The sequence below is a fragment of the Astatotilapia calliptera genome, chromosome 1, assembly GCF_964374335.1.
Source record: "Astatotilapia calliptera chromosome 1, fAstCal68.1, whole genome shotgun sequence".
In the NCBI taxonomy this organism is placed as follows: domain Eukaryota; kingdom Metazoa; phylum Chordata; class Actinopteri; order Cichliformes; family Cichlidae; genus Astatotilapia; species Astatotilapia calliptera.
The window spans coordinates 9,047,038-9,054,677 of NC_137422.1; the positions used below are offsets into that span (position 1 = coordinate 9,047,038).

Here is a 7,640-nt window from a genome sequence, read left to right on the forward strand (position 1 = left end):
GCGCTTCCCACCAGTCCAACTGGCGTTCTTCAATAATTTATAATACTTTGGAACAACAGTAAAACACCCAAAAAAGTGTTAGACTGTAGCAGGTCCAACCTTATAACCAATAGGGGCTCCAACCCCAAACAATAACCAAATTCCCTAATATACTAAAATCACTCAGCAGTCCAACTGCTTTACACGGTCCAACCGTATTAAATCCTTTAGCGGTTGTTGGGGGAAAACTCTGTAAAAGACCCAGGAGAAATAAAGACACAATGAGACAAGATCACTTTTTATGCTTTAACGTGCACACGGGTAAGCTGTTCAGAACAACTCACAACGTGTACAGAGGCTGGGCACTTTTTATAGGAAAGACAGTGAGAACAGGATAAGAAAATACAAAACAGATAAAATAAACAACTCCATATGTGGCGCTAGTATCGTCAGCAGAGAGCTGGGAGAAAGCTGTGAGAGATAAAACAATCTAAAACAATATGTCCCAAAACAGTATGTCTTTGCTGAGAAAGTCTAAAAAGATAATTCTAAACTAATCTAACCATAGACAAAAGGGCATGCTTGCACATTTAAAAGAAGGTAAATAAACATAGAATCATTTTTCCTGTAACATTCCCTCCTGTTTTAACTTATTTTAAATGTATACAACAATTGTCTGTGAAGGTTATTTATTAAGTATCTTAAGCAATTTTTTAATTTTCAAAATGTCAGCATAGCAGAAATGGAAATCATTTGGTCTAAAGAATAAAACAAAATAAAATAATAAAAAGAACAAAGAAAATCATAGTAAATGAAAATCATAGTAAATGAAATAACAAGTGGAATAAACAAGAAAAAATAATAAAACTAAACTACAAAAAATAAAGGATAAAAACCTTATGTTTAAAAGGATGAAAACCTTATATTTAAAATGAAAACTACAACAAATAAAAGGATGAAAACCTTATATTGTACCTGCATAAACTACTAATGTGTTAATCAGTGCATGATCACTTGACAAGTCATTTTTAATCACCACGTCATTCATTAGCAGTTATTACAAGTTCTCCTCTAACAGAATTGCAACGGGATGCTGTTCTTCTTGAGGCACGGCAACATAAGCAGTCATTGTAGTTGTTATCATCTTTGAAATCATTACTCTTAGACATGGCGGTGTAGCTGCTCCAGATGTGTGGTCAGTGACATATTTCTGCAGAATGGTCAAATTCTGCAAAGCTTCATAAATGTCTCCGCTTACAAACTCCTCCTTGTGATGCTGTTAGCAGGTCTAGAGTCAGTCTGTTCTGCAGCACCATCGTTCTGATGGCCTTCTGTTCTCCTGCTAAAGCCGGTCCCAGGGTCTTTGTCAAAGTTGATGCGTCGTAGCAGAGCATATCGGTTGATCTCCACATGATCCCGCACCTCGGCAGCTCCAATGCCGGGGATCAAGCTCTGTAAGAATTTCACTCCTCCTCAGATGCGAAACTCTGGTTCCTTTACTGCTTGGTGCCGTCCGTGCACATCCTGTCTGGTACTGAGTCTTTGTTTGTAGTGGCATCCGGTAGATAGGTGAGTAGGCAGCTCCCCCACTGCCCGCGATCCATTGTTCATCACACATACTGGCAGTTGCGCTGCGTTCAGTTTGTTTAGTAGAATTACATCAGGCAGTGGGTCTGAGACTTGGGGCCAGGTCAGTAGGTAGGTCTGTCCGGAACAGTTCACATTTGTGGGTGATGATGACCTCCAGGTTGCTTTTGCTGGGATGCTGTAGTTGGCCTTGGACCAAAGAGTACCGTAGCCTGGATGTGTTGCCAGGCCCAACAGACACCAACTGCGATCTTCAGGTATGCTGTACGGCCACAGGCCAGACGTCTGCGAGGATAGGGGCATATGGGTACATGCATAGCAGTCAGTTTTATTATTCCAGTGAGCTGTAGTGTTCATAAACTGCCACCAAAAGTTAGTGGCGTAGCCATGGGGAAACTTGGTGTACTGTCCTTTGTCATACAGTGTCTGCCTTTTCTTCATATTGCGTGACTTGTTGTCCCTCACGGAAGCAAAGATTAGGAGCCCGGCCATGGTCAGGGCCACTGCAGTTATTAAGAGCCACCACCTCATGACGACGGGACACACCCTCCTGTCGCGAGTAGACCCCCCGGCCAGGAAAGCTGACCCCTCCACCGGGCGAGATCACAACAAGTGGGCAAGCCTGCTGTCAGCTGTGTTTAGATGGCTTCACTTACTCGCCTGCAGTGACTCTGATGGATCCAGGATGGTCGTTCCGCAATTTTGCAAGCGGTTGGTGTAGTGAGGAGGACTTGGTATGGCCCCTCCCACCTGGGTGTGCTCCAGTTTTTCCTTTGGAGCACCTTGATCAGAACCCAGTCACCGGGCTTTAGTCTGCAAGACACTGGAGAAACATCATCAGGTTGTTGATTATGTACAATGATCTCTTTGTTTTCTAACAGCTTAGACATCCATTCTGCTAATGTGTTTTCTCTGATTGCTTTGTCTATTGGTTGACTGGTGATCGGCAGTGGGAACGGCCTGCCATGAATGATTTCAAATGGAGTTAGTTTATGGGAGCCTTGCGTTAAGCGCATCCACATTTTCACTAAACCCAAACATTCAGGCCACGGCCTTCCTGTTTCTGCCATGCATTTCCTTAGCCTTTGTTTTATAGTGCCGTTAGTTCTCTCTACAAGGCCTGCGCTCTGAGGGTGATAAGCACAGTGGTGTTTTATGCTGAAACCGAGTGCTTCAGAGACCTTAGTGATGACATCATTTACAAAATGAGTGCCGTTGTCTGATCGTATCAAAGCTGGGATGCCATATGTGGGTATGAAGTGATTGCACAGGCACTTTGCTACTGAAATTGCATCTGCCTTTTTCACTGGATAGATTTCCGGCCATTTTGAGAACACGTCTATAACCACTAGGGCGTATTTTGACCCTTGACATTCGCTTAGTTCAATAAAATCCATATGAATTGTGTGAAAAGGATAAGGTGGAGTGGGAAAACGGCCTCTTTTTGGTCGCAGATTTCCCTGAGCATTATATTTTTGACACGTCATGCACGTTCTGACAAATTGTTTTGCTGAAGTTTCAAAATTTACAGTGTAGAAATGAGAGTTGACAATACAGGTCATTCCCCCCGATGACAAATGCGTATAGCCATGAGTCACTAATGCCGCCATCTTGTGGAGAGATTTTGGCAGCACTGGCTTGCCATAACACATCATTAAGTCGTTTGTCAGAACTGCACCGTGTTTTAGCCATTTTGCCTGCTCTGCTGTGCTTGCTGCTTTATGTTCATTTTTCAACACATCCAGTGGAATCTGATGTGTGTTTACTGCCATCAATGTGATGTTTGTCTTTTGTGCCGCCTGTTTTGCTGCTCTGTCAGCAAAGTTATTGCCTGTAGCAATGAAAGAGGCGTTGTAAGAGGTTGGCATGCTGAACTGGTTTTCCGGTTGGTGTAATCATTCCTCTGGTTTTCCAGATTTTTTGCAAAATGATGCACAGCAGAGAAAACATACTGGCTGTCTATATAAATGGTTATTTGTTTATCTTTGTGTATTTCACATGCGCAAATCACAGCTGACAGCTCAGCGCTCTGTGCAGAATATGAAGAAGAAAGTGGTTTTGCTTCTATTATTTTACTATCTGTGGTTACTGCGTAACCTACACAATTTCGGCCTGTGCTGTAAGGTCAAATGCTGTTCTCCTAGCTTCCACACTTGCTGATCATAAGGTGGATCTGGGCCTGGAGTTTGTTTAAATCTCAGAATGTTGTGATACTCGGTCGGTTTCTGGAAAGTGGATGTGGCGGGTGTCATTTAGCATGCACTCAGGTGTAATACCAGAAAAGAATGGCATGACTGCTATCTTAAGTTTTGTCAGAGCGTCTCTACCTAGCAAATTTACTGGACACGACGGGTCATATATGCATTTAATAAAGCACCTGCGGCCACTTGCTGTATGTACTAGTTCTAAAGGGGCAGTTAATTGTTGTACAGTTGTGTGGCCTGAAGCTGACTTTACAACTAATTTGTCCTTTGAAAACTGTCAGTTTAAGTGGCTGCCTCAAAACTGTTTTGCATTATTTCTCTGTGGCCTACTCCTACAATCTCGTGTGAAGTGACCTTCCTCTCCACGGTTCTAGCAGGCGTTGTCTCTATGTTATCTGCTGTTTCTGCGTGGCTGTCTGCAGCCTTGGTGTTTGTGACTTTGCTCGCCTCTCTGTTCCTGATAGCCACCTGCGAATTAGTGTTTTAGTCTGTTGTCAACACGTCAGCCTTATTTCTAAGTTACAGAATGCTTCTTCTCCTTTTTTTTTTTTTTTTTTTTTTGGTTTGGGAGAATAGATGCAACTCTACATTTTCACTTAAGGCATTTTTAGATAATTTCTAGTTCTTCAAACAATTCATGGATCTCACACATTTCAAACTTTCAAGTTAGGGTTGTTTCCCATTTATACAAATATATATATATTTAACTTTGCATTGCTCACAGCTCATAGCTCACAGCTCTAAACCTAGGCATTTTTCAATCATATGCCTAATCACTATGTGTCACTGTGATTCTCAAGTATTGTCACAAGTTCGTTTAAATTCGTTTCCAAAACCAACAAAATAATCAAACAAAAACAAAAAACATAAACGTGTCAGGACACAAAAGAAAAAAGAAAAATGCTGCCACCCGAACAAAGCAGAAGTCTACATATGTTGGCTTGTAATACCATGCAGCTTGTAACATGGTAGACTAATGTGCCTGTGTTAATTCAGCTCCATATTATTGTGTGAAGTTGCACTGGGTTGGGAGTGGTTTTGTGTGTGTCACATTTTTGGTGAGCCAATGGCTGGAATGGGGTTGGACTAATTAGAGGCAGGTGTACTTGACTGCACTGATACACTGGTCTACTTATAGCCCACACTACAAACACTGCTGTGTTGTTTTGTCTCTCTGTGCAGGTATGTAATGTGATGAAATCAGATATGTTTGGGATGGATGGGTTTTGCCCTATGAATTTTATATTAAGTGTGTCGTTTTGTCTCTCTGTGCAGGCCAGGGCCTATTATATGCCACAGCCTAAAGGCAGCAGAGTTGCAGAGGCTTGAGTGACCACTGACTATATGCTTGCAGGGTGGTGGGTCTCCAAGGACAACTTCTAACCCTGTTAAAGGCAACATGTGGAGTGCAACTTGGCTGTGTGGCATAGCTGGCTCTGGCCTTGGGACTGTGTGTTTTTATACAATTCTTAAGTGGGACACTGGACTGTTTTATCTTTTATCTCTTGATATATTTTTTGTCAATAAATTATCTTTTAGAATTTTATTGACTGACATCTTTTTGCCCATGACTGAAACGGTTGGTCAGACCTAGAGTCTTTCTTTGGGTGTGTTACAGCAGCTTCTGCTCTAAAAGAAACAAATAAATAAAAAGAAAAGAAAATGTGTAACATGCGCATCAGCTTAGCAGTGTCTACATATTTAATTCAGCTTCTCAATCCTGTAGTTTTAGCTGTTGTCTACAGGGTTTTGCTTATTGGTTGTTATTATAGGTGTGCTCTATATCTCAGCAATGTGTCATTCTAGGATGATAGGTTTCAAGCTGGTCAAGTGCCTCTATGCACTTCATTAGTTTAGTTATTCTCTGTATTGTCTTCATCTCACATGTCATTACACTGAGTTTCAGCAAACCTTAAGCTTGATGCAGACTACTGTTTAACAATTATCCACCTCACATCATAACCGATTAAGGTGCCTCTTCATATTAATATTATGTCATTGTTAATATTATCCTCTTTGTCTTATATAACAGCAATAGCATATTATAATATTTTATCAGTGTGTACCATTATACTACTACTGAGCCAATTTGTTAGTTAGGATCATCTTATTCAGCAAACAGATAATTTAGAATTCATCCAATCTGCGGTCACATTTGTTCTCTCTGTTGCATGGCGGACCAGGCAGTTCTATTATAATATATTATTTATATTTTATTTTGTATCCATCAAGGGCTTCAGATGACCTGCAGTATCATCCTTTTCCCAGGGTGGAGACAGTTACTTTTTCACACACTGTCCTTGGCTGAACAATGACACAGCCTTAATATACTTTATTTATGTTATTAAAATATTTTCGTGTGAATTATTTGCTTTATATTCATTTTATACATTGTGGGCATGGTCATCATGCCAACTGTGTTTCATTGTTAATATCACTTTACAGGTTGTTATCCTTGCTATTATTAATTTCAAATACTCTAAAGATAATTTCTACTGTAATTTTCCCTTTGTTTAGCTTTATTTCGTACTTTTTATATTTATATCTACTCAGTGGGGTCTGTTTTCAACCCTTTTAAACTACTTCAAACTACTGTGATCTCTAGTTTTCACTTAATAAGGGATTATTATGTTCTTCCTGATATGGGTGGTGCTGCAGATGCGGCTGCAGGAATGGGTCATGGCTTTCTAAAAGGATTGTGGGCACTGCACAGTGTCTCGTCTTCTGGTTTTTACTAAAACTGGCAGTTGAGCTCTATTCTTCTGACTGTTTATATTTTGTTTTCTTAATTTTCTCAATTTACAGACTGTTTTGTCCGGCGCCTGGATTTTTCTTTTCTCACCACTGCTCGTCAGCAGGAGTGAGTTTTAATTTCACTTGCTTGATTACCCATCTTATTTATGTATTTACTTATTTTTTGTTTAAGTAATATATACACGATACAGCTGCTATCACCTTCGCTGGTATTAGAGACGAGAGTGGTTGCTCACACGCCCTTCTACTTTCGGACTATTTCCAAAAGCGGTGTGAAGTTTACGAGACGGAACTCGACCGTTCTCTCAACTCACCAGCACGTCAGTGAATAGCAGTAAAAGAAAAACACAGTAGGAGCAGCTCAGTCTCTTATTGGACCGTGAAAATTCAGCTTGCTCCGTTAATTAAAACAATACACACACACATTCACATTCACACCTATTCGCGCGACCGGAACCATTATCATAAGGGGAGCTGCCAGTCTTTCTGTAGACGAGCTACTTATTCCCTAGACCCTGTCTAGACCCAGCTGGGGGAGCTACCCAGAGCTCCAAACCTAACCCACAGAGGTGGGGAGCTTCCAGTCGACGAGCTCCAAGCTACCAGTCGACGAGCTACTTCCGCTATTTTAAATTCCCTGAATTTAAAATACGTTTTTACGCAAGATTGTGTCAGTGTGTCTGTATCTACCTGGTCAGTGTCGCCGGGTCTGGTCCACCTCGATCGGGTCCCACCACCGTGGGTCGCTTTCTAAGACGTTGGCCAAGACCCGAATTTAACGCTCTTGGTCTTTTATCACACACCTGGTGTGTGAGCTGTCGACAGGCGAACAACGTGGACTGGTCACGGAGATGGGACAAGATGGAGGCGCTCCGGCTCCGAAGGACCAAGAAATGTTGGGGGAAAACTCTGCAAAAGACCCAGGAGAAATAAAGACACAATGAGACAGAATTACTTTTGATGCTTTAACGTGCACACGGGTAAGCTGTTAAAAACAACTCACACCGTGAACAGAGGCTTGGCACTTTTTATAGGAAAGACAGTGAGAACAGGATAAGAAAATAATAAACAGATAAAATAAACAACTCCATATGTGGCGCTAGTCTCGTCAGCAGA

General features: G+C 41.4%; 1 long non-coding RNA gene across 2 annotated transcripts; it reads right to left on the minus strand.

Annotated features, from left to right (window-relative positions):
• Window positions 1-271: 271 nt before the first annotated feature.
• On the minus strand, window positions 272-7,358 carry LOC145430216 (uncharacterized). Of its 2 annotated transcripts, XR_013910691.1 has the most exons (3): window positions 7,215-7,358; window positions 943-2,389; window positions 272-875 (listed from the first exon to the last, which is right to left on the minus strand). It is a non-coding gene; the product is annotated as an uncharacterized LOC145430216 (long non-coding RNA). The 2 variants fall into 2 exon arrangements; XR_013910688.1 differs by lacking the exon at window positions 7,215-7,358 and having other exon boundaries at window positions 943-6,074.
• Between the last annotated feature and the right edge of the window lie 282 nt (window positions 7,359-7,640).